The 27,146-nt window shown below is 38.8% G+C and overlaps 1 pseudogene; it reads left to right on the forward strand.

Annotated features, from left to right (window-relative positions):
* The first annotated feature begins 11,334 nt into the window (after positions 1–11,334).
* Positions 11,335–27,146, forward strand: part of LOC129467435 (aconitate hydratase, mitochondrial-like) — a 104,459-nt pseudogene continuing 88,647 nt past the window's right edge.

The following is a 27,146-nucleotide window of genomic DNA, read 5'->3' on the forward strand; positions in this document are numbered from 1 at the left end:
TAGACTGAGTAGGGAATATCACCCTCACCAATGTGGTTGGGCATCACCTAATCTGTTGAGGGCCTGAATACAACAGAAAGGCAGAGGAAGGGCAAATTCATTTTCTTCATTTGAGTTGGGATATCCATCTTCTCTTGCCCTTGGACATCGGTGACCTTGGTTCTCAGGACTTTGAACTTGGACCGAATTACATGACAAGCTTTCCTGATTCTCCAGTTTGCAGATGGAAGATTATGGGACTTCTTAGCCGCCATAATCACGTGAACCAATTCCCATAATGTATCTTACTCTCTAATAGTTCTTAAAAAAATTCAATCAATGGAAAAAATTATATGTATCTATTGTGTATAATGTGATATTTTGAAGTATATATACATTGTGGAATGACAAAATCTTACTAATTAATATGTGCATTACCTCAATTAGTTATCACTTTTGTGGTGAGAACACTTCATATCCACTCTCTTGAAATTTTTTAAGAATACAATATATTGTTAAAGTACAAAAAAAATTAGCCGGGCGTGATGGCGGGCACCTGTAGTCCCAGCTACCAGGGAGGCTGAGGCAGGAGAATGGCGTGAACCCGGGAGGCGGACGTGGCAGTGAGCTGAGATCGCGTCACTGCACTCCAGCCTAGGCGACAAAGCAAGACTCCGTCTCAGAAAAAACAAAAAAACAAAAAAAAGAATACAATATATTGTTAACTATAGTCCCTATGTTATACAATAGATCTCTTGAACTTATTTCTTTTATCTAGACCTTGTTTTCAAGGAGTTTACTGTCTAGCATAATTTTTAAAATTTAGAATTCTGCTAATAATGATAGAATATCCATTAATAGCATAATTTTTTTTCTTTTCAATCACATATAAATTTCATCAATTTAAAGCAATCAGCTAAATGGTTTAACCCCAAACTGGGAAGAACCCAAATGCCATCAGCAGCAGAATGAATAGATACCTTGTGGTCTATTCACACTATGGAGACATTCTACAACCTAAGAATGCACAAACTGCAGCCACTGGCAACTGCATATCCAAACATAATGTTGGATAAAATAAGCCACACACAAAATAAAACATACTATGTGATTCCACTTATATTTATATAAAGTTCTAATCAGGTGAAACTAATCACTGGTATTAGGAGTCGAATCGGGTTACTCTTGAGGGTGGGAAACAGTGACTGGGAGAGGAAGAAGAGGGCTTCTGGGGGGCTGGGAAGGTTCTGTTTCTTAATTTAGGTGCTGGTTATCTAAGTGTGTTCACTTTGTGAACATTCATCAAGCTGTACTCTTATGATTTTTGTACTTCTCTGGATGTACATTACATTTCAATCAAAAGCATACAAAAAGAAAACCGTTATTAGACACATTAGAAAAAAGGCCATCCACTTAAGAAGAACATGAGTCAGATAATGGAAAAAATTCAATTCACATTCTTCAGGAAATGCATATAAGCACTCAGTTAAGAAGATGGTTTGGAAGACAGCCAAAGCATTACAATGAATAAAGACAGGCCTGAAAAAAATAGTCCCAATTTCCGTAATGGGTGAAGCCACCGGCAGAGCTCTGTGACAGACAATGAATGAGCAAGGGCAGTCATACTGCGACCTCCCCTAAGGCCTGAGGAGTTACTGCAGTTGAGAGGCCATCTGAGAGCATCCCCTCAGGAGGGGCTTGAGCCTCAGCCACCTCCTTTTTTGGAGAGGTCTTTCTGGCTCAGAGCCGCAGGATTTTTTTTCTTTTAAAAATGCTGACTTGGCTGCTCTGTTCCTTATTATGAGAGCACTGCTTTATGTCTTGGCATTTTATTTGAATGTTGTAGTGCTGTGGAATGCAGTTGGCTTTTAGTAAATAAATTCCTATTCAGTAAGAAAACCTTTTGAGGTTTCATGTTTGAGATAGTAAGACCTCACACAATCGTGTGGATTTGAGCTAAAAAGTCAATGTTTTGAAACAGACATACACAAATGTATTCTGAGTTCTCTCTTGGATCATCCTCCCTCTCCTCTTTCAAGACTCAATTTGATGTCATCTCTTCCATGAAGCATTCTGGGAAGCCCCTTTGGAATTCACTGCTTTCTTATTTGCTTCCATTGAAGTTTCCTTGTGTTTCCTTTATTTTAGCATATTTTAGCACTGTACCATATCACACTTCCTTCCCTCTCACCCTGGTCTAATTTTTTGTGAATACATGTCACCTTCCAGTGAGAGATAACTCTCATACATTAAGCTTGTGATTTAGTGCCTATCTCCTCCCACTATAGTAAGCTCTACAGACTCATTGTCTGTTTTGTTCACTGATGAGTTCCAAATGCCTAGCACCTGCAACATTATAGATGCTCTAAAAGTATTTGGAGAATGAATTAATTCCTTTTTACCCCTCCCCGTGTCCCACTCAGAGAGCCTGATAAACCTATTAACCATCACTAGATTTAAGCTTTTGCAGGCAGGAACTCTCCCCAACACAGCTTCTTTTAGCCCCCACAGAGTAAGAAGGCCTTGCAAGTAAGAGTCAATTGAGAAGTAAACAGCAAATTACCGTGCTATTAATACTCATACCTAGAAGCAAAATAAAATAGATTTAAAAAATAAAGTTCAAAGCAACCAAACATTGGCATTAGCAGCATAAAAGAAAACAAACATCTTAGCCCAAAAGCAGCATTCTGGATCATAATAGATTAATTTATGTGTTTGGCTTAAGATTGCAGCTGGGGGGAGGGGAAAGGGACAGCATTAGGAGATATGCCTAATGCTAAATGACGAGTTAATGGGTGCAGCAAAACAACATGGCACATGGATACATATGTAACAAACCTGCACATTGTGCACATGTACCCTAAAACCTAAAGTATAATAAAAAAAAGATTGCAGCTAATTTGCTGAATGCATATTGGCATATGAAAATGAAATGAGGTTCATGGATAGGAAGAATCAATATTATGAAAATGATCACACTGCCCAAGGTAATTTATAGATTCAATGCTATTCCCATCAAATTGCCATTGACATTCTTCACAGAATTAGAAAAACCTACTTTAAAATTCATACAAAACCCAAAAATAGCTCGTATAGCCAAGACAATTCTAAGCAAAAAGAACAAAGCTAGAGGCATCATGCTACCAAACTTCAAACTATACTGCAAGGCTACAGTAACCAAAACAGCATGGTACTGGTAGAGAAACAGACACATAGACCAATGGAACAGAATAGGGATCTCAGAAATAAGACCACACATCTAAAACCATCTGATCTTCGACAAACCTGGAACAAGCAATGGGGAAAGGATTCCCTATTTAATAAATGGTGCTGGGAAAACTGGTTAGCCATATGCTGAAAATTGAAACTGGACCCCTTCCTTACACCTTATACAAAAATGAACTCAAGGTGGATTAAAGACTTAAATGTAAAACACAAAACTATAACCCTAGAAAAAAATCTAGGCAATACCATTCAGGATATAGGCAGGGGCAAAGATTCCATGATGAAAACATCAAAAGCAATTGCCACAAAAGCAAAAATTGACAAATCGGATCTAATTAAACTAAAGAGCTTCTGCACAGTAAAAGAAACTATCATCAGAGTGAACAGACAACCTACAGAGTGGAAGAAAAGTTTTGCAATCTATCCATCTGACAGAAGTCTAATAGCCAGAATCTACAAGGAACTTAAACAAATTTACAAGAAAAAAACAAACAAACAACCCCATTAAAAAGTGGGCAAAGGACATGAACAGGAACTTCTCAAAACAAGGCATTTATGTGGCCAAGAAATATATGAATAAAAGCTCAACATCACTGATTATTAGAGAAATGAAAATCAAAACCACAAGGAGATACCATCTCACATCAGTTAGAATGGCAATCATTAAAAAGTTAAGAAACAACAGGTGCTGGTGAAACTATGGAGAAATAGGAATGCTTTTACACTATTGGTGGGAATATAAATTAGTTCAACCATTGTGGAAGACAGTGTGGTGATTCCTCAAAGATCTAGAACCAGAAATACCATTTGACCCAGCAATCCCATTACTGGGTGTATACCCAAAGGAATATAAATCATTCCACTATAAAGATACATGCACGTGTATGTTCATTGCAGCACTATTCACAATAGCAAAGACATGGAATCAACCCAAATGCACATCAATAATAGACTGAATAAAGAAAATGTGGTACATATACACCATGAAATACTATGCAGCCATAAAAAGTAATGAGATCATGTCCTTTGCAGGGATATGGATAGATCTGGAAGCCATTATCCTCAGCAAACTAATGCAGGAACAGAAAAACAAACATCGCATGTTCTCACTTGTAAGTGGGAGCTGAACAATGAGAACACATGGACACAGGGAGGGGAACAACACACTGGGGCCTGTTGGAGGGAGAGCAGTGGGAGAGAGAGCATTAGGATAAATAGCTAATGCATGTGGGGCTTAATATGTAGGTGATGGGTTGATAAGTGCAGCAAACAAACATGGCACACATTTGCCTATATAACAAACCTTCACATCCTGCACATGTATCCCAGAATATAAAATAAAATTAAATTAAATTAAAAAAAGAAAAATGAAATAAGGAGAAAAAAATGAAAGTCAGGAGGGAGCACTGCCTGATGTTACATTGCTAAGTGAAACTTTCTTCTACTTTTTTGCTTTGTTTTGTTTTACACTATGGAAAAAGGAATTACGTACAAATACACATAAGGCGATGAAACAAAATCCTTGGACAAAGCACTGGAAACATTAAAAATAAATAATTAAAGTTATACACTCTGTGGCACTTGGCTTCACTAAAATAAATTTTGTAGTATAATAAAGCTAATGCTATTTCACTTCAAAACAAAATATGCATTAACTTGTGTATGAGGTGGAATGGGGTTGGGAGATTATTACTAAGCAATAAGAGTAGTACATTTTGGGGTCTCCTAAATTTTACCAAAAGAGGTAGAAAGTGCAGTGGTTAATTATCTGGGCTTTGAAATACTGCAGCCTAAATTTGAATCTGGGTTACTAGCTATGAGTGACTTTTGACAACTTACTTAACTTCCATGACAGCTAGACTTCTCCAGAGCAAGTGAGGAGTGAGAAAGAGAGAGCAGTATTTTACACCTTAATCTTGGAAGCGATACACCCACAAGTACTTTAACCATATGTTATTGGTCACACAGACCAATCCTGGTACTAGATGGGAGGAGACTAGACAAGAATATGAATACCAGGAGATGGGGATCACTGAAACCATGTTGGAGGCTGGCTGCCACAGATGGCTAACACAGCTGGGGGTTGGCAGGCATCCTTCTCTCTCCAAATGGGCTTTCTGCATGGCTAGCATAAACTTCATTATTGCATGGAAGTCTCAGGGTGGTTGGGTTTCTAACAAAACAATTTGCCTAACACAGAGTAAGCATTCTAAGGTATATCATGGAAGCTGACAGTCCTAAAGCCTGGGCTCAGAAATCTTGGAAGACACATCTAACCACTATTCTATCGGCCAAACCAATCAAAGCCCATCTAGGTTCAAGGGGAGAAGAAACAGACCTCACTTCTTGGCAAGGTCACATTGCTATAGAGTGTGGGATCAGAGAGGTCAGCTGCAGCAATTGTCAGAAACATACTCTACCACTTGTGGAAAGGAAAATGCAAAGAGAAGACAGCCATTGGCTCTTTGGAAGATGTGAGTACTGAGGTAGGGCTTGAGATAGATTGAGACCTGGAATTGGAGAAAGGAGGTCCAATGGCAAGACAGTTCAGGGGCTGAACACGCTGCAGTTGGAATAACAGGAGCAGAGCCATGGAGGACAGAGTGTGAGTCACTTGCAGGGATGTATGAAAATTACTTGGCAGAAACAAGAAAGTCATCTCAGGGACAGACAAGAGATGAGGACAGAGGCAACTGCCAAAGGGCCCTAATGCTAAACTGAAAACCTAGACTTAGAAGGAGGATCTATAGGTTTTGGAGGAAATGAGCTCCTTAAAAATAGTTTTGAAGGAAGGGCCTCAACATTTATGAAACATTTCTGATGTGTCAGGTACTGAACTAAGTATTTTACATACATCAGTTTATCTAATTCCTATAGCAAGTCTACAGAGTGAATATTGTTCATTTTTTAGATGGTGAAATGGAAGCTTAGGAAGTTTGAATAACTTGCTGCAGTTCACAAAGCTAGTAAGTGGAAGAACCAGGTTTCAAACTCAAGTTTAGTTGAAAGCCTGTAACCTTAACTCATTCATTTGTTGTCATTGTAAAATCCCAAGATAAAGAAATATTTAAGGTGTTATTAAGAAGAAGGGCCTGAATGAGGCAGACCCAAGGGACTGACTTGTAGTGAAGACTGCTACAACACCCAGAGTAACCAGACCCTGTGAGCAGCACCCTGGACAGAGCCAAGTGCTGTCCTGAATGGTGGGTGGCAGGCTACACAGGTGGGATGGAGGAGCCTGGGCAAACATCGGGCCTGAAACATGGAGCCAGAGGAGCTGCTGTGGGTGAGAAGGCAGAGCAGGGGGAGCGTTCTGGATTTTGGGGGGAGTTCTGGCAGGGGAGGATGCTAGATTCTCTTCCGTCAGTGAATAAACTCGAAGTCTTGTGGTGCAGCTTTAGGAAGGACTTGTATAGAGTAGTGAAAGATGACAACAAGGTCCTTATCAGAGAGCCAGATTGGCTGAATCAACCCTGATGCACAATGGAGCTGAGGAGGGGAATGTTGGTGGGCAGATCTTGCACTTAGATTGTGCTTACAACCAGTGTTTAGTTCCTCACCACCACCTTCAGACCAAGGCTAGAGGGCTTTCCTGTGACCCGCCTCTGGCTGCACATAGTTCATAAGATGAGGAGTCTGCCAGGCCAAAGAGATATGTGTGTCCATGTGGAGCCCATTCCCTGTCTCTAAATACCTGGGATCCCAGAATTCCTTGCCCAGATGTCCTGAGCTTGCTTTTAGGCTCTCTGCAGTCCTGCCACCTGGGTCCTTCTTCTCTAGGGTGAACTCTGCTCTGCTCTGTGCATCCCCAGGGATGTGCAGGCCTAAGGGGTAGCTTTCTAGCTATCTGGAGAGAGGGTAGCAAAATTTCTTGGATATGCAGGCTAGGATATTCACACACATGTTCATGAGGCCCTTTGCAACAAGGGCTAAAGCCAAAGGTGAGAAGAGAAGGAACTGACTGTGTGAGTCATAGAATTTGAGGTTTTACATTTGAACCTGGCCTTCTAGTCCAGGTACATTTATGAAAGTAGAAGGATAGGAGGTATTTTATCTATCATTGGTTAGCTTGATTTATAACTTTAAAATAGTTGCACAAACAGAATGTGGGCTTCTATTTGTATTCTTGCTCAAGACCCACAAGAGTGGGCCAGTGAATCAGCCCTGGTACAAGCTTGAAGAGGCTTCCCTAGACCTGCCCTCTCCCTTCTGCCCCTCCAAGACAGCTCAACTCACTGGTTACTCTGCCAGACAATACCCCACACTGCACTTCCTCTGACTTGACAGTGATAATTTTTAACCACATACCTTGAGACCAGTAAAAAGTTGCCTGTTTTGGTAAGCTATGATACTGCAACTTCTGCTTCTTAAAACAGATGCTTTTTAACTGTGCTGTATTCCTAGTTTCTTGATTTGAAAACATGTCAAGAAGAGTAGCATTCAAAATTCCTGTGACTACTCAAGGTAGCCAGCACTGTGAGGTTACAGAGTTGTAAATGAGGGCTCAGTTCTCATCATAATCAACTGACTAGAGGCTTCTGAGGGAGACTTGCACTTCCACACTTAGTTGTGCAACTGTTCATATTCAGCCCATTTGCTTCGAAAGAAGCAACTGGGGTCTAAAATATTACCTCCTGGCCACATCATTTTCCTCTCCATATTTGCTTCCTTTGTGACAACTCCCTTATACCAACCTACACATATAACTCAAAAAAGTCTTCACAGAATTTAATATTGTACTTCTATTCAAGTGACTATTTTAATTTGGCACATGAAGAGCATTTTTGCATCTTCTATATGATGGTATCAAAGGCATTGTCTGTTGCATTATTCGATATCTTTTGAAGAAAAACCATGAAATAAAGTTCTCTTGTAATTACTTACCAGGAAACTGTTTCACTGGAAGAACTGGATTGGTTCCTTTAAACAGATAGCAGATAACTTTTTAACCCATTATCTTTCCTTTTTGCATTGGCTGCTAAGAATCTCAGAGTTAAATTTAGTGCTCATTCTAATTATCTTATGCCAATTTTCTGACTTAATTATGTTCTGTGTTCCTTAGTTGATACGCTACTAGTCTCACTTATTAATCTTTATTTTTAACTATTCTATCGTATATGTGTTTTACTGTTAAAAGTTAATGTGAAAAGAGTTAATTCTTTCTTAGAAGCAAGGAGATATATATAACTTATTATAAATTAATACATGTATAAGTACATGTATTATATCTTGTTATGCTGTCCTTTGCATAAAAGATGCCATTACTATTACTAACCTCTTATGTAGCTTGAATTTTGGTGGTAATGAGTTAGACAGTGATACCCATTTTCTCTTTTTCAGTTTTCTTTAAGCTATAGTAATCTACAGAAGAGTGGGCATCTATCCACATGACATGGAAAGGGCATTGGCTATTCTTCTAATCACTGATGCACTGATGCAATCCTCCATAAGCAGTTACCACTCTTTAGGGGACTCAATTTCTTTTCTTTCTTTTCTTTCTTTTCTTTCTTTCTTTCTATCTTTCTATCTTTCTTTCTTTTTTTCTTTCTTTCTTTCTTTCTTTCTTTCTTTCTTTCTTTCTTTCTTTCTTTCTTTCTTTCTTTTAATGGAGTTTCGCTCTTGTTGCCCAGGCTACAGTGCAGTGGCACGATCTTAGCTCACTGCAACCTCTGCCTTTTGGGTTCAAGCAATTCTCCTGCCCCTGCCTCTCGAGTAGCTGGGATTATAGGTGCCTACCACCATGCCCAGTTAATTTTTGTATTTTTAGTAGAGACAGGGTTTCACCATGTTGTCCAGGCTGGTCTTGAACTCCTGACCTCAGGTGATCCACCCACCTCAGCCTCGCAAACTGCTAGGATTACAGGCATAAGCCACCACACCTGGCCTCAATTTCTTTTCTATACAAGGTGGGTGTTGGGCTAGTTAAGATCCCTTCTAGCTTTAATGTTTTCTATTCTATGCACTGAAACTTAACCAACTAAAGGCAGCAAACTACATGGACATGAGATGATCCCTAGTTTTCCTACTTGGTCACCTGGCATGCTCCAGTAGGGTTAGCCTCCCCATGAAGGAGATATGAGCTGTATCTCCAAGACTGGACAGCAAAATGTCAAGAACTGAACCAGGTCACAGGCAACAGTTGGTCCTCATTGTTGAAGGCTAATCAGGAAATAAAGGACAGAGCGGAAGCGAAGCCCATGCTGACCAAGCTTGAGCGTTAGACTTGAGGCCTCATCAGTTCCACTTCTTTATCCAAGGTGTGTCTGTTTCTTCTGCTGACACAGCTTGAATGTCTAGTTCTGTATAAAGCAATTGCTAAAGAAAAGAACAGCCAGCATCTTTTTAGAAACATCCAAATTGGAACCCTTGAGAAATGAAGCTTCGTATGTTGTATTGTGCTGTTCTACTGTTTCTTCTGGAAAGGAGGAGACCTGATTGAAGTTTCCCATGTGCTTATCTGAGCATTTACAAAGTAAAGGTGCATATTGACTTGATTATGTGATTCCTCTGAGCTGTTACAGTGTTATTCGTTAACACAAAGAAGCAATGATTGATGTTTTCTCAGTTGTCTTGCAGAAAGCTTAATTTTCTTGAAGATATTTCACGAGCAATTCAATAATTATGCAAAATATAATTTTTTGACCATTGGTTCAGGGTATATTGAGAATATTTGTCCTTTATATACTAAGATAAGTTCGATTATGCTTTAGGATTAATATTTTTAGTGAATAATGAGTGGCCAGTAATGTGATAAAGTTTCCACATTTGTATCACTCATTATGTGCCTGAAGCTTTATCTGCCTTATTAACATTTATATGACAACTCTGCAATGTAAATATTACAATATTACTTCCACCCCACAACCTTCATTTTCTAGGTTTTGTAACCAAGGCAAATAGAAGTTAAGTGACACACACAAGGCTACATGATAGGAAAGTGCCAGAGAAACCTGGGATTCTGGCCAAGATCTGCTTGGCTCCAAAACCCATTCTATTCCCACTTTTAGAGCACTTTCCCCTAACTCTCAATCCCCTACTTCTAGCTTAAGGAGGGGCCTTCATTTATCCATTCACTCATTGATTTACTCATTTAAATATTTGGTTTACATATTCAGTGTACTGAGTCTTATATATGTGCTGGAAGAAGAATAAAGAAGAAGATATGGTCACTGTCCTTAGAGAAATCATATTATTTTCTTCCATGTATCAGTTAATCAATAACAATAAAGTAACTCTGTTCTTTGAATATTCATTAGTTATCACTTAATAATCTGTGCTTATACTCCATCTCATTCAAAAGGAAAGATTTTAAAAGTCTCCTTTCAAAAATAGAAACAAATATATGTAGAGTCTTCCCATTTCAGTAGATTTGCTTTGGGTCTTATGAACTAATGACTAAACTACCTTTCCTTCTTACTCAGGCTGGGCTATTAGAATGGAATCCATATACTACCTCAGGGAACTCAAGGCAGCCAGTCAGCTTTTGGAAAGCTGAAAACCAAATATTTCGGAAAGTCCCTGGACAAGTTGCTAAACTCTTAAATCAGTTTCGTGCCAGTTGTAAATAATATAATGATGGCAGAAATATTCTTAATAATATAATTTCTAATGTCAACTAATTAATTCAAGCTGACGGTGTTAGAATATCACTCTGTCCTTTAATAAATGGCCTCCTGTTACATTGTGACCTAGGTAATAATAAAGATATTGAATATATTGAGGTCTCAGGCAGTCTTTTATGGGCAAGATAATCCTTAATGTAATTGCTATTTGATCAATAGAGGGTTTGAGAGGATTAAGCACCTCCATCAGGAAGTGCAATTTCTTAGTTACTGAACCTACAAGCCACTTGATGATGCTGCCCAACTGCAGAGTCAGGTAACTGGGCCTGGGAGCAGTCCCTGGCAGGCACCGAGTGGATCAAGGTAACAGCAGCAAAAAGGGGTGTGCAGGGCTTGCCTACTGCTCCAGCGACAGCCAGCATTGCTGTGTGACAGCCCAGTCAGAGGGATTGGTGATATGGGCAGTGGGTGCCATTATTGGCAGGGTCTGGGATACAGGCCCTCTGAGTGCATATCATGTGGAAAGCACTGGCATCAGGTGTGTAGCTGGCTGTGATGAGCAGGCAACATGCCCAGTGACATGCTGGCTGTAATGAGAGTCAGAATCCAGGGACCAAATGATGATCAGTTGGGTAGGGAAGTTGTGGGAGAGTCTGATGCAATCCCTTCACCAAATTGTGACTTGGAGGCATTATTTCATCTGTGACGTTAGGTGAAACAAAAGATCATGCCTGCAATATTTAAAATTTATCACATCTTTTCAAAAATATCATGATATGCTGAGGAATATTTTGCACCATTTATATTGCTTGGTAATCCATTGTATGCTCTATTGTTTAGTTGATTTCGAGAACAGAAAAAAATTGTTGAAATACTTGATTTATGTATTAATTTATATTATCATACTTATTATTAGGTATTGTTAGGTATTTTGAATATCTCCCCTGGACAGGCCCCAGATTGTAGCCAGCAAAAGATTCAGTGGCTAATCTCCACTCCAGAGGGAGGCACATTTCTTTTTTCTTTTTCTTTCTTTTTTATTTTGAGACAGAGTCCCGCTCTGTTGCCCAGGCTGGAGTGCAGTGGCACGATCTCAGCTCACTGCAACTTCCAGAGAGGCACATTTCTAAGCTAGACTGCCCTGAGAGAGACAATTAGAATACGGCTGCCAACCACATGGATGGTGCTTCTTAGAATTGTGCAAAGTGATAGCTCCAAACCATATACATATCACGAACACATCTTTTCTTAATACAGATGACATCACTATTAGAGCAAATCAGCAGTACTTACTTCTATAGGTCCCTTTCATTGCTAGGGTAATAGTTCCCAGATGGCCTCTACCTCTGTGAATCCTTGATCTGTTACTTTCGGAATGTTCTGTGACCAGTGAGTCTGTGAAGTGCTCCATATGCCCTTTCTTCTCCAAAAGCTTTCTGGATGTGTGGGCAAATAATTCTTATTCCCTACACAAATAAGATGGAAACTTTTCCAAAAAGAACTTTACAGGAATAAAAAAAAAAAAAAAAAAAAAAAAAAAAAACAAGCCTCTGACCAAAGCATTCTGTTTTGTAGGAAAATTATTAAACCAAACCAAAATGTGTAAATATTTAAATATTTTGTCAAGGAGTCCCTTGACAGTGGCATATATTAAGAAATAAAGCCTTTTTTAGTTACTCAGAATTTACTGGAATTTAAAAAAATTAATAGGTAATCATTAAAATTCTTCTATTTAAAGTGGTTTCCCTGACCCTTCAATGCTATGAAGTACCCACCATAGAAACTGGGGTCTGCAGTCACCTGGATTGAAATCTGCCTCTGAAATCAAAAGGCTCCATTCAACAGGTTCTGAAAAGAGGCAACTGAAGCAGAGACAGAACCTACTTCAAGAACTTGCTCTGGTCAATGGCTCTACCCAGAGCTCTTATTAAAAGATGCCAGACTGAGGTCCAAGCTGACATTCTGCTGATTTTTATTCCAAAGTAAACATTGCCATGGTAAATGGTATTGTAATGGACAGTTGCAGGTTAAGCTGAATGTTTTTAGAGCAAATTCTTCTTGGATCTGTAGAAGAGCCAAATATTTGTTTACTTGTCCCTGAAATTACACATGCTGGCTGAATAGGGTGGATAAAAATGGCTAGAGACTTTCTAATAAGTGTAAAACTAATGTGTACATTTTTGCCTCAAATACTTCTTAGTACTGTAGTCTGACTTAGTACTGTAGTCTGAGGCCTCAAATACTTCTTAGTACTGTAGGGCTTTCTCAGATTTTGGTTGAGGAATCACTGTGGTGCTTGTTAAAATGCAGATGACTGTATCCCACACCTCATGTCTATTCAATGACTCTCTGGGGGTGCGATTGAGAATCTGTGTTTTAACGAGAACTCTACTGATCATTAAGAACAGTGAGGTTAGGGGCTTGGGGAGATGGTCAAAGAACACAACATTTTCAGTTATGTAGAAGGAATATGTTCAAGAGATCTATTGTATGACATGGTGACTAGAGTTAACAACAATGTGTTGTATTTTTGAAAATTGTAAGAGAATAGATGTGCGGTGTTCTCACCAGAAAAATAACTGTGTGACGTAGTGCATATGTTAGTTAGTTATATTTAGTCAATCAACAATGTACATATACCTTAAAATATCAAGTTGTGCATAATAACTACATACAATTTTTTCTGGCAATTTAAAAACCATGAAGTTTGAGAACACTTGTTCTATAAGACACAATGGGTGGTATTCATTCATTCATGTTACTCATTCATTTGTTCACTCCACAGCCATTTACTCACTGCATTCTTCTGAGTGCTGGGGTTATAGACATGAATGCAATATGGTTTCTGTTCTCTGGCAGCTCAAGGTCTAGATTTAATTTGCAATAGTGCTTCTCAGCTAGAGGCACTATTGCCCCTCAGGAGACATTTGGCAATTTCTGGAAACATTTTTGGTTGTCACAACTGAGAGCAAAGATGGCATCTAGTGGGTAGAGGCCATGATGCTGCTATACATCCCCAGTGTACAGGACAATTACCTCCCTGGCCCAACAAAAATTATCCATCCTAAAGTACCTGCAATGCTAAGGCTGAGAACCCTGATTGGCACTGTACTGATTCATTCAGCCAGATCAATCATCAGAATCACATAGAAGCTTTGCCAATACTGCATCTTCCAGATTATTGTCTGGGAAATGTGCATCTAAGTTCAAAAGCGGGGCTGGAATCCAGGCCATGATGATTTGTTGCCACAGTGTAAACAAGAGAAGACATTTTCATTTGTGCTATAAGAAACCTCCAGTGACGCGACATAATTACTCTTTTCATAGGATTTTTAAAAACCTACAGCCAAACTGGTTTTACTCTATCTATATATTTGTTCAATTAACTAAAATTCCAGAAAATGTTTAATGAATAATTTACCATCCTTACAAAATACTGTGGACTTCCACTTCCAGCCAAGATGGCAAAACAGGGATTGGGTTACCCTCCCATTTGAAACAACAAAGACAATAACAGCAAAAAATCCAGACAAAATACATAAAAAAAGTTTTCATGATACTGAATGAAGGGCAGTGATCCAAAGAGACAAAAACAAATATGGGGAGCCCTATGGTTGTTTCCAAGCTGAAGCTGGAAGAGAGTTTCCAAACCATGATGTGGGGAGGGGCAATGGATTTTCTGAATTGAGGAAACATTGCTGGGAGTTCAGCGAGTCCAAGGTGCCCACATTTTGCAAGATAGAGTATCAAAGAGGAGAATGCTGCACAGAAAGATAACTATAGAGATCTGTGTAGGGATCCCTTCAAGTATTCAATGAGTACTGATAACACATGCTCTTGAAGAAACTACATGAGAGAGAACCACCTAAGAGAATTAGAGGTAACAGTACTCATGCAGGACATGGAACAGTGCCTGTTCCCACCAGCCAGAATGGAAAGCCTCATGATTCATGGAGCACAGAGTAGAGTATGCAGAGAGTGTTGACTCAGTGATGAAGAATATTTAACTCTGGACTGAGCACTGGTCCAGTCTCACTTAACACATTTTAAAAGCAAGATCCAGAAAGGATCAAATTGTTTCTAAGTAACTTAACTGCATCCCAGGACAAAACTCAAGAATATTTACTGATATAAATATGATAATTAGTAGAAAAGACTGATTATAATTGTATTCCATATACTCAAAAAGTTAAATGGCACTACAGATTATATCAATGCTAAAACAACTTCGAAAAAGAAAAGTTGGAAGACTAGCTTGACCTGTTTTCAAGACATTTTGTCAATTAAAATGTAAATAAATAAATGTTTCAAAAAATTCCTTTTGAGTAACAGAAAGAACAACTGATTTCTAATTCATTCAATGAATAAGTGAGAACAGACAAGACATAAAATAAGAAATGACAAAAAAAGGATAATAAAAACTGAAAAAAGGTTGGGCTTGGTGGCTCACACCTGTAATCCCAGCACTTTGGAAGGCTGAGGCGGGTGGATCACCTGAGGTCAGGAGTTCGAGACCAGCCTGGACAACATGGTGAAACCCTGTCTCTACTAGAAATACAAAAATTAGCTGGGAGTGGTGGTGGGCGCCTGTAATCCCAGCTACTCAGAATGCTGAGGCAGGAGAATCACTTGAACCTGGGAGGTGGAGGTTGCAGTGAGCCAAGATCATGCCATTGCACTCCAGCCTGGGCAACAAGAGTGAAACTCCATCTCAAAAAAAAAAAAAAAAGACAACTGAAAATAGGACTTTTTTTCAAAAAATAGTTTACCCAAATTGACTTCATCCAAGCTAAAAAGCTGGCGGAGTAATTCCCTTAGAAAAAAAATAGGAAAAGTCTAAAAAGTGGGGGTTGGATGACAACGTCTGGATGCCAGCCCTCCAACTGAGGTGCTTATCCATTTGCACCTCATCCACCTCCATCCTCAGGAACTCCCACTTCCCCAGCGCCATCCTTAATCTTTCCCATTGTAGCACTGTCTGCTCTTTCTGTGAACAATCTCCAGGTCTCTCCTAGGATGATCTTTATTTGTTCTCTTTATTTTAACCTTTCACAATAAATAGCTTACTTGGGCTCACTATCTCTTTTTATTCACCCCATTCTGACTCTTGGAATTCCTGTAATCTGGCTTCCTACGTCTATCTCTCTAGTGATTGATTTCTCAAAGTTATCAGCGTTCCTTGTATTCTTGATCTTCATTTTGGCAATTATGGGTTTCTCCAGTGGGAATTATTTCTATGTATTTGCAGTGGGAGGATAAGGATGGCAGACCTCGCTTTGTGTTGTTTCTCTTTGTGTACTTGCCTGAATACATCAATTAGACTGTGAGCCTCCAGAGGGTAAGGATCAACCATTAGACATTTTAAAGCATAATCTTTCCCTAATAGATCTTTCATAATTATTTGTGTGGTAAATAGTATTATGTTGGGCTCAGGATTTTGGCTGAAAGTTGAATAAAAATACATAGAAAAAGTCTTCATTTGCACACTTCACTGTGCCTAGCTCAGTCTTGCCTATAGCCACCTTTTAATATTAATAGCATTGAAGTGTGTGTGTGTGCGTGCGTGTGTGTGTGTGTGTGTGTAAATTTGCCAGGCTGGTTTCTACTTGAAGAAATCTCTTTGAGGTTTTAGGTCAGTAGTTCTCAATCCTTTTCCATGTTCAATTCACCTGAGATGCATTATCCATTTCCAACTATAATTGGCTTACCTGATTGTCATTTGTGTGGAGGTGATGGATAGGATGCCTTATAAAGGGATTTTCAGAATCCTGGGTGAAATGTGTCATTCTAAAATATCTTCTCCACCCACTTCCCACCATCCTGGTTGAAAATCACTGCCTTAGTCATCCAGACAAACTCCTGAAAAACATGTCTCATCTAAGCTAAAATTTCCCAGTATTTGTTGTTCACTTTGCATCAATATGTGTTTGGAATGGCCAGGCATGAACAAACATTAATGCTTTGACTGGCTTCCCCAAAGCCATACAGAAACCTAATAGACTGATACAGCAGAAATGGGCCATCTGACTTCCATTTTTCTCAATGTGCTATTAAACACACAAACTCATGGTCACCATACTGCATTTTTCTTGATATCCAGCTGCAGGCATGTATTAAACAGTGCTGCAAATCATGCGTACAGAAATTAATGGGCTCAATGTCTCAATACAGAGAAAAAAAATTTGGATGTTTTTGTTGTTTTCAAAAACATATGCTGTTAGCACATGCGATGATATTTCAGAAAATGTTTTCCTAATACATCCACTCTCTTACAGGGAAGTGATTTCCACTGTAATATGATGTTTAAGATGTTAGGCAGAGCTTTTTAAAAGCCTTATTTCCTTCTGCTACGAATAAACAGCCCAGCAGTTTGTGAAAAGGCATTATGCCATCTGAATATATTACTCTCCTGGCTGTCTTACTCAGACTAGCTTTGCACCTCCTCACCAATGTTTGCCGGCAGAATTCCCAGCCAGGAATGCCCCTCAGCCATCTGCTCTGTCTCTGGTACCCTGCCTATGCTCCAGTGGGACGGCAATCTCTTCCCCAAGCACTGCTTAGGTGTTTGGGTTACTATAAAAGGGCAGCATAAAAAAATATGTGCTCAAGGCATGTGAGCTGTTTTTGTGTTATGATATTTTATTACACTTTGCTGTCCTGTGTTTTCAAATTGATTCCATTTGCTGTGAACACACACAGATGGAGTGTGGTGGAATAAGAGCAGAGTGGGAAGAGCAGCTCCCTGAAGGCGGCATTGGGTAAGGAAAGGGGAGCTAGGTGAGGATCCGTGTCTATCTCTGCTCTGCATTTAACTGAACATGCAACCTGGAGCAGGCCACTTCTCCCTTTTAGATTCCATACAGTTGACCCTTGAACAACACAGGTTTGAACTATGTGGGCCCACTTCTTAAGCAGATTTTTTTTCAACCAAACACAGGTAGAAAATACACTATTCCCAGATTAAAAACCTGCATATGGGGAGGGTCAACTTTTCTCATAAGTGAGTTCCACAGGGCCAACTGGAGGTCTTTAATATGCCTGAATTTTGGTCTACGTGGGTGTCCTGGAACCAATCCCCCACACACTCTGGGACACAATATATTTTAAATGAGGGGTTTCCTCACATGATTGACCCTATAAAATGGGAAAAAGATTATTGCATCTAAAATAAAATCCAAAACATAAATGATTGGCTGGAGAAAAAAACTGGTTTGTAATGCTTATGGAAAAGGGTGACTATCCATCGCAAAAAGCTCCTACAAATTGGTGAAAATAAAAAACACAAATAACCCATAAAAAGAGGCAAAGGATATGAATAGGTTTCATGGAACATGAAAAGCAAATGACCAATAAGTAAGTGACAACATGTTCACAAACGGTCAGGAAAATTAAACATCAAAGCAACATTGGGACACCATTTTTATGCATATAACCAGCCCAGCAAATATATATATTTTTAAAAGTTAGCTACTGTTAAGTGGTGGTGAGAGTGCAGGGACACTTTCTGACATTGTGGTGGGTATATGTGAATTGCTACAAGCTGTTAGGAAGGTAAGCTAACAATGCCTACAGAAATCCCCAGAAATCTCATTTTGGTAATCTATCCTATAGAAACAGAAGCAACATGATTTAAAGATACATATATGGGGATATTATGGCAGAGAGTGAAGGAAAAAACAGAAAATAACCTGAATCTCCATTATTAAAGAAATGGTTGAATAAGTTACTCTATATCAGTGATTTTCAGCTAGGAGTGATTTTTGTTTCCCCTATCCCAGAGGATATTTGGCAATATTTGAAGACATTTTTTATTGTTGCAATGGGGGCAGAGTGCTACTGGTATCTAGTGTGTACAGGTCAAGGATATCATTAAACATAAGGCATGGGAGACCCACCCCAAAGAATTGTCTGGCCCAAAATATCAATAATGCTGAGGTTGAGAAACCCATGCATATGTGGGCATATGTATTTTGAAGGCCAGTCTCTGAGAAAATATTAAGTTAAAGAAAAAGCTATAATTTATAATATTCCATGTTCTTAAAATATACAAAACAACTCTGAACAAACATACATATACACACACACACACACACATATATGTATATATACACACACACATTATATGCGCTAGAGGATGGAGGAAAAGTATGAAAGTATTCGTACCAAACTCATAACGTTGCTTACTTTGGGAAGGGCTAGGGGAAGTGGCATGGAAGAAATACCCTCCCCTTGCCCAACACACACACACATCATACACAAGCTCCTGTACCCCTGTTCTGGGATGGCTACATAAAAGTCCTATAAGATGCATTTGAAAAATTCATATATATATGGCCATATATCCTGGCCATATTTCAGAGCTCTTGGATCAAATACGATTGACCTAAATATTTTAAAAGCTTTTGAGCCCCCCCCCAAAATGATCCTTTGGAAATGAAGGAGCGGCTTCCTATTTAAGTCTTTGCAAAGTACCTCATCCCAAGGGGTCTCTCTTGACTACTTTATTTTGACAGCAATGTACTGTTTGGGGGAAAACACAGTAGCTTGAAGGCTGGGAATAATGCTTGTAGAGGTCACCTGACAGACTCAGCTGAACAAAAATTAATATTAAAAAAGTAGGAAAGAAATTTAACTCAGATTTAGTAGCTATTCCAAGAATAGAACCTCACATCTACAAATATTGGGTGTCACTGTGAATCAGCCTTTAAAAAATGACCGTAAAAATACTGTTAGTGGTTTCACTGTGAAGTGTGGATATACATTTACAGGGGCAGAAACCACCACTGCCACAACAAAGTATTCTAATGTTGTGTAAATTGGGACAGGTGGCTTGGGCCGTAAATTTTCCAGTGCCAACATATCCTATACAGACATTATTAAAATTGCTATGTGAATCTCAAACAACTTAGATGTAAAGATAATATGCATTGGAAAACTGCATTAATAATTCAAAATACAACAAAGATGCTGATGTCGCAGAGGCACATAAAGTGATTTCATGAAATTGAAGGGAAAAAAAGTATTTCTAAATTAATGCATTATTTTACATGTGATTCTAAACATGTCTGTCAACCAAATTAATAAACTATCAACAAAACCATAAAGCTTACAAGGGAATTTTTGGGTGCAGACGGCTTTGGGAATGACTAGACAGAGTGGTTCCCAAAAATTATCCCTGTTATCGCATCCGGTACAGAAGGTCAGCCATTGTGGGTGTTTATGGCCCTGCTATGGCTGATTACTTCATGCCTTTGCATTCTGAAGGAAGATGAAGTTTCCCAGGGGAGGATTATATTTTAGCTGGTGTAAAGGAGAGAGAGAAGAATTAAAATGGGATAGGCTTAGCAGGTGAAAGAGCGAAAAACACTCCTCAATGCTAACACAATTTGTTGTAATGCATGAGGTGGTCTGGGGAAAAGAAAATACGGAGCAGCACGGGTCAGAGGCTGAGCCTGATGATTCTGAAGTGTGCACTGTTCTGTTCTCCTGGCATCTGTCACTCATGGGCAGTATTGGGAAGATACTTTGACATTTTAAGGCCAAGAGGGCATCTGTTGATGCACCAGGCATGCTGAGAAAAGCAAATCATCCTTCAGTGTGCTAAATGACACCAGTGAGTTAATGCTGCTGTGAGGCATTAGGCACCAGACAGAGAAAGAGTGAGAGGCAGAAGAGTGCTGTAAGCTTCAATTTCTCAGCCTAGCCTTGTCATGACTGCAAAATGGTTGGGACAAATCGTTTTAACCTTGGCTCCTTGTTCTGTTCATTGTAGGATTATTAGTGCCATACCTTGAGAATGAGGACTAGAAATGATCCAAGAATAGTTTAAGAAGACACAACACAACATTAATAATTTCAATGGTTTTGACTGTAAGAACAGGATCAAGTAACTTTTACTCACCTATAAGATCCTAAGGCCAGTTAAAAGCTTCCATAGTGACTCAATATCCCAGGCACTTTTAAGTATTAAATTATGAAACAAAAAACTTCCATAAAACTTAATGGGATGAAATCAAAGGTAGAGAAATTTCAAATGAATCATCAGCAAAAATGTTCTTTCAATTATAAAATGACTTTTCCAGGAGTAAAACTGATGTTGAAGGAATAAAACTGATGTTACTGGATAAACACCTAAAGGATCTTTAGACCTGTCCTGTATCACTTGTAATTTCACATTTTCAAATTAAGTTCAGTTCCCCAATATTAACTTGGCCCTTACTATGAGTGAGGCCTATTGCTGGGTACTGAGAATAGTGAGATAAATGTGAAACAAGACAAAGCTGGGACATCAGAGTTGTCAGGAAGACAGCTGAAGGGATTGATAAACATTGATCTGTACCATGGTAATTGAATAGGAAACCTGATGCTATTAATAAGAGAATAAACATTCATTTGTTTTGTCCAAATAGTTTTTCTTTCAGTGCTTGGGATGTTGCTTTAAATTTATATAATACACACATTCAAGTTTTAAAATAGAACAAATCAAGTCATTGAGTATTGATGGTAAATATATGAATTCAAAAAAATTGAACAAGTTAACATAACTTGCATTATTGTTTATTAGGGTAAATAAAGTTTCCAGAAAAAGCAATCTGATTAATCAGCATATTAATCTTATAAAGAGCACTGCTGCCTTATCTCCTTTTTGGCAGATGCCCAATCAATGGCCTCAGACTTCAATTAGGTGGAAAACCAAAACAATCACTGGATAGACCAATGATTTCTTCGTGTATCTACCTGTGTATTAACTAACTGCTGTACTAGTAAGTCCTCAAATTGTAGTGACCTGATGCAGTAAAATTTTATTTCTTGCTCATTTATTAGTCCAATGTTAGTGTTCCTGTTTGGTGATTGCCTTCAATAAAGTCATTCAGAGATCAGCTCTTTTCATCATGTGACTTGGCCTTCCCTAGCATATCAGAATCTTATGCCTTCAGTAAGCAATGTGGAAAGAGAGAGGGTGGAAAAAGCACACCTGTTTTCTTAACCCATCTTGTCCCAGAAGAGACACCCAGCACTTCCACTTACATTCCACTGGAAAAAAAGCAGCCACCTGGCCGTACCCACTTGCAAGGCAGGCTGAGAAATACAGCATAGCCTGTTTCTAGAAGAAGGAAGAATGGGCTTGTTTCATAGTCACACTCCAACCATCAGGTCCTTGCAAAGGGAAGACATTCACTACCTCTGCAAGGGAGACAATAAAAAGTTCTGCTCAGTTACTGATTACAGTGCTAAGTCCAGGATTTCCAGGTGATGAGCTACCCTTGCCGTTAGATCTGTATGTGGCTTCGAATGATCATGTGACCTATGAACTAAAAAGTCAGGTTTTCTGCCACTTTATGCCCCCCATTCTCTACAATAGTAGAGCAGGGACAGAATGGCTGTAATAGGACTCTCATTCAGAAAAGTGAAGAATGGAAAACATACAATGGCCATTGGTCCATAGCAATGACGAAATTCCATAGACATTTGTAGAGTATCTTGTGCCCAGTGTAGATGGATTTGACACAGACTCTACACTCTGCAAGGAACTCCTTTGTCCGTTATTCTTCACAGCCCCTGCTGTTTCCTTCAGGAAGTTCTTCCATATCTAGTTTCTTCCATTGTCACATCCAAAATAGGCCTAGAAAGCCATATAGCCCACTTTGAGCTAATGCAAGTTTGGGGACTCGAAGGCTGTTTTAAAGCTGTCAACAGTGAAGGGTTTTAAAACCTGAGTTTTTTTGACAATATAATTTCCACACAGCCTCAGTGGGCTCCTGATTGTTTTACGTCATTAAGTTTTGGGCTGCTACGTAACCTTAGTAACTGGACAACTACCAGAGACTTAATCTAATGACATGCCAAGTGGGAGTATCACTCAACACTTAGAGCAATTCCACTATTTACTTGTATCCGTCAAAGAATTTGCAAAAGCATCCAATTCATTATCCATGACAATGTTTATTAAAATCCCTTTCATTCGTATTATACTGTTTTAAACTTCCCTCCTTACCCTTCCCTCTCTACCAATATTTTGTTAGTTTTCCCCACTTGTATGGCCTTCTTGTCTTCCCCTGTCCCTCTTTAATGTTTTTTCCCTCCTTCATGCATACAAGACACAAATCTCTCATTCGAGAGTCTTGGGTTTTTTCACCAATTAGCCCAATTTATAGAATAAGGACCAGATATGTGGCAGTGGTGAAGCTTTGAAGCAAGAAATATCCAATTTTGACACTGCAGATAGAGAGAAGGAAAAGAGGTGAGCAATACTCTTGTAGAAATACTTTTTACTCTCATCACATTTGAAGGTTTATTATCTTTTCTTCACTGAACGTACTCAAATATACTCAGTACAATGCTCAAGCTGCTGCCCCATCAGTCTTTCTTTTACTCCTCTTCTCGAAAGGAGGGTGAGCATATACATTTAGTGTCTCCATTTCCCACATTCCATTTACTTCTCAACCCACTGAATTCTGGTTTCTGCCCTGAAAAGTCTGTTAAAATTCCTCTGAGGTCACCAAATGGTCAGCAAATTGCTGCATCCAGTGCTCTCTCTAGAAAATACAGTACTTTTGTACTAACTCCTAGAAACTATTCTCTTGGCTTCCAGAACTCCATACACGCTTCTCTTTCTCCCTCCTGTACTACAGCTGAAACAGTGAACTAGCTGTTGATTAGATTTTCCAATGACAGGGGTTTTTATTTTCTCTCTCTCTCTTTTTATCATAGTCTCCTTTCCTCAAGGAAGTTGGGACAATTCCCCAGCAGGGAGGTGAAAGGGTGATCTCCTAATACCACACTCAAAAGGATCCCTATTGCAGATTGGAAATCCATAAGAGCCTCTAGAATTCTTATCATTCTCCTATTTCAGGTTACGTTTTCTATTGACTCAGCACTGTATAAAGAATAACTGTAGTTTTACTTCTCCAATTTACTTGTGAAGCTTAATCCAATCTTCAGGGAATCAATGGTCAGTTTTTAAAACCTCTTAGGGTTCATGTATGAATAGGATTCTTTTAATGATAGAGTTCTTGTCTAAACAAACATTTTTCCTTAACGTTCTTCCCCAACCTCTTCCTTCTGGCCTTTTCCATACTTAATTACATCATTAAAATAGCCGCATTTAGGGAGGTATCCTATTACCATTGATACATTATTGAAAAATCAACTATTGGCCTGAAAAATGGTAGACTCATTCTCTGTAATTTATATGTTGTAAAATTGGGGTTTAAAAATTCAAATATCTTAGCAATATCTTACACATATCTCTGTTTTAAGCAATGTCATTATAAAACACCTTTTCAAAAATATGCTGATGTTTCTATTATTTTTCCCTTGAAAAACCCCTTCACATTTATTCATGTATAATTTCAAATTCTGTGGAGAAAAGACTTTTTGAAATTAGAAGGAAAATAAAGGCTCGTGATTATGAATATATGATAAATTTTCTTACTTTTTAGGAAAGAGATAAGTCAATTCCTATCTCAAGTTGAAATTTGATATATGAAATAAATAGAGAACTGACGACATATTGTTAATAAAATTTGAGGGTTAAGTTGCAGGGAACAGTGTCCACCATTACTAATTTAATCAAGATGAAATTTATTACAATCTATTAAATGGCTTCAGAATCACCGGGGTGGCTGAAGAAAGAGCCTCTTGGATCAGTTTCCACACTGTAGAATCAGGCCACCCAGGGATCTGCTGCCTTTTCTACAATCAGGAAGCCACCAGCTCCAGAACAACACTGCCACTGCCACGATCAGGACCCTAAAATCATGAGGCTGTGGCACCATGACCGCATGCATGAGCAAAATGGATACCTCATGTCTCACTTCTCAAAACCCATGAAACCTGCGACAGGGCAGTGGGATCATGATCCCCCCAAACTGTGTTTGTAGCAAAAATAGTGGAAGCAGCATTAGCATAGTTTTTCTTCTTACTGCCACTTCCCAAATCTTGCATGAATGCATCTGATTGGCACCTCAATCAGACACAGAAACTTAGCAGCAAGTCAGTTTGAGGGAGGTAGACTTTAGCTTTCCCCTATCCTCTTATCCACCCCAACAGGAAAAGATGGAAACACACTCCTAAAAACAAGTGGCTGTAAAATGATTTTTGTATTGGTTAAATAACGAAGTTTCAGAAGAAATGCTGACCTACACTATGGAGATTAATGAGGAAATGCTAAAATGTAAGTTTTTAAAACCCAGTGATAGCCCGGCGCACTGGGTCACACCTGTAATCCCAGCACTTTGGGAGGCTGAAGCAGGTGGATCACTTGAGGTCAGGAGTTCGAGACCAGCCTGGTGAAACCCCATCTCTACTAATAATACAAAAAATTAGCCTGGTATGGTGGCGCACACCTGTAGTCCCAGCTGCTTGAGAGGCTGAGGTATGAGAATCCCTTGAACCCAGGAGGAGGAGGTTGCAGTGAGCCAAGATTGCACCACTGCACTCCAGCCTGGGTGACAGAGCAAGACTCCATCTCAAACAACAGCAACAACAACAACACCTCAGTGACAGACCACAAAATTAACCCATTATTATTAATAAAATATTAGACACTGTGGAATGGCAGTTTCTCATTAGGTCTCAGAGCACATATTCTGTAGAAAAGTAAAACAACGCAGAAAGTAAAGCTAAGAGCTGATGGAGTCTTGAGTGGAGCCAGGGAAAAAGAGACAATGAATATTGCCCAGGGCAAATGTCATGTTTATTTTTTCATGATGAAATTAGACAAGGTATATTTATAATCAAGTAAAATCTAACTCTTCACTTTTCGATAATGAGTAAGAAATTATTGTGGAAGTATTGGTAAATTATGACAATAAACAGATGCTTTGACGCATAGCGCAGGTGGCATTTTAATGATATTAATGACATGCACCACCTTTGTCTGTTGAGCAAGGAAAGAAGATTCCCTCTTTGAGTGAAGTGAAGCAAAAAGAAACCCATGCCTCCAAGTTTTCTATAATGGCAATTATGAAAGGACAATGTTTCATGCAGTTCTTTTACACAAAGAGAACTGGATTCACGGTACCATTTATTGAGTACTTTCTGCAGCCCACATTGAATAAGATGCTTTATGTTACTTTCTGCAGTCCACATTGAATAGGATGCTTTATGTTGTTTTACTCATTACATCATCACAAAAACCCTGGAGAGCTGGTATTCTTTACCATTTATACCATTTCACAGATGAAAAATGTCAGCCTCAGGAAGGATAAATAATTTACACAAGGCCGTGGAGATAGTAAGATACTGAGAGGTTTCAAGTTCAATATCTGAATCTATAGTGGAAACATCATGTTGTTTTTGCTCTCTCACATTCTCCCCTTTGTGGCGAGAGACCCTTTGGGGAGCAATTCCCTCCTCATCCTCATTCCATGTGGTTTGGTTGGGTTGACTGCCCCTCTCCAGGTTGGTCTGGGACCCAGGTAGAGTCCGTCAGGTCGTTGTGTTGCGGTGGGCACAGTGGTCAGAAACGTCATGTGATACAACCACAGCCTACAGAAAGAATTGCACAGGTTTTTTTTTTTTTTTTTTTTTAGAAAATTAAAAAAGGAGACCTTCCTCTTTTTTCTGCTGCACTGAAATTTTGAGGCTGTAATTCCTATGATGGCTGGCAACCTTGTGCTTCCAAAAGCAAAGAGAGCCTGCTAAGAATGGGGCCACCCACACAGTGGAAGGCGGAGAAGAGACATGGAGAGAGACCAGTCTTAATTATATCTTTTATAATTAAAAATCCAGACATCCCTGAACTCAGAGAATTCATGGACTTTTTCAGGTATATAAGGAAATTAATTCCTTTACTTTCTAAAAGCCCATTTAATACAGACTCCAAAACCCATATTCTTTTGATTGGATCACACTGTCTTACATATCAAAGATAAAACAACATTCAAAAGGAAATAAAAATAAGATTTATTATAATAATTTTATACCTAGTTTGTTTATGATATATTCTCTAGCTTATCTGTAAAAGTAATTAAAATCATTTTAAAAGTTTGAGTAAAAAATATTTAAATGATTTTGCCGCAGGGTAAATTAGTTGAGCATGTTGTTAAATTTTATTGGGAAATTTCTCCAGACAGTCAATTATACATTAATAATAGCTTACCTCTCTTATAGTTTGATTGTGCTTTTGTCCTTCATCATAAGCTAATGATAAATGCATGAATTAAGCGGATTTTTAAAACAGAAAACAACTACTTCATAAATATATAATATATTTAAGATTACTTCTAAGAATCAGATTTGTTGGCCATTGTAATGTTTACCTACAGAATTTGACTCAAAAGCATAGGTTATACTAAAGATAGGCAAGATGCAGTGGCTTTGTGGGTGGGAAAGAGAGGATCCAGGATACTAGCACCTTCTTACTCATTAAATTAT

This window comes from Symphalangus syndactylus, chromosome 18 (assembly GCF_028878055.3).
Source record: "Symphalangus syndactylus isolate Jambi chromosome 18, NHGRI_mSymSyn1-v2.1_pri, whole genome shotgun sequence".
NCBI lineage: Eukaryota > Metazoa > Chordata > Mammalia > Primates > Hylobatidae > Symphalangus > Symphalangus syndactylus.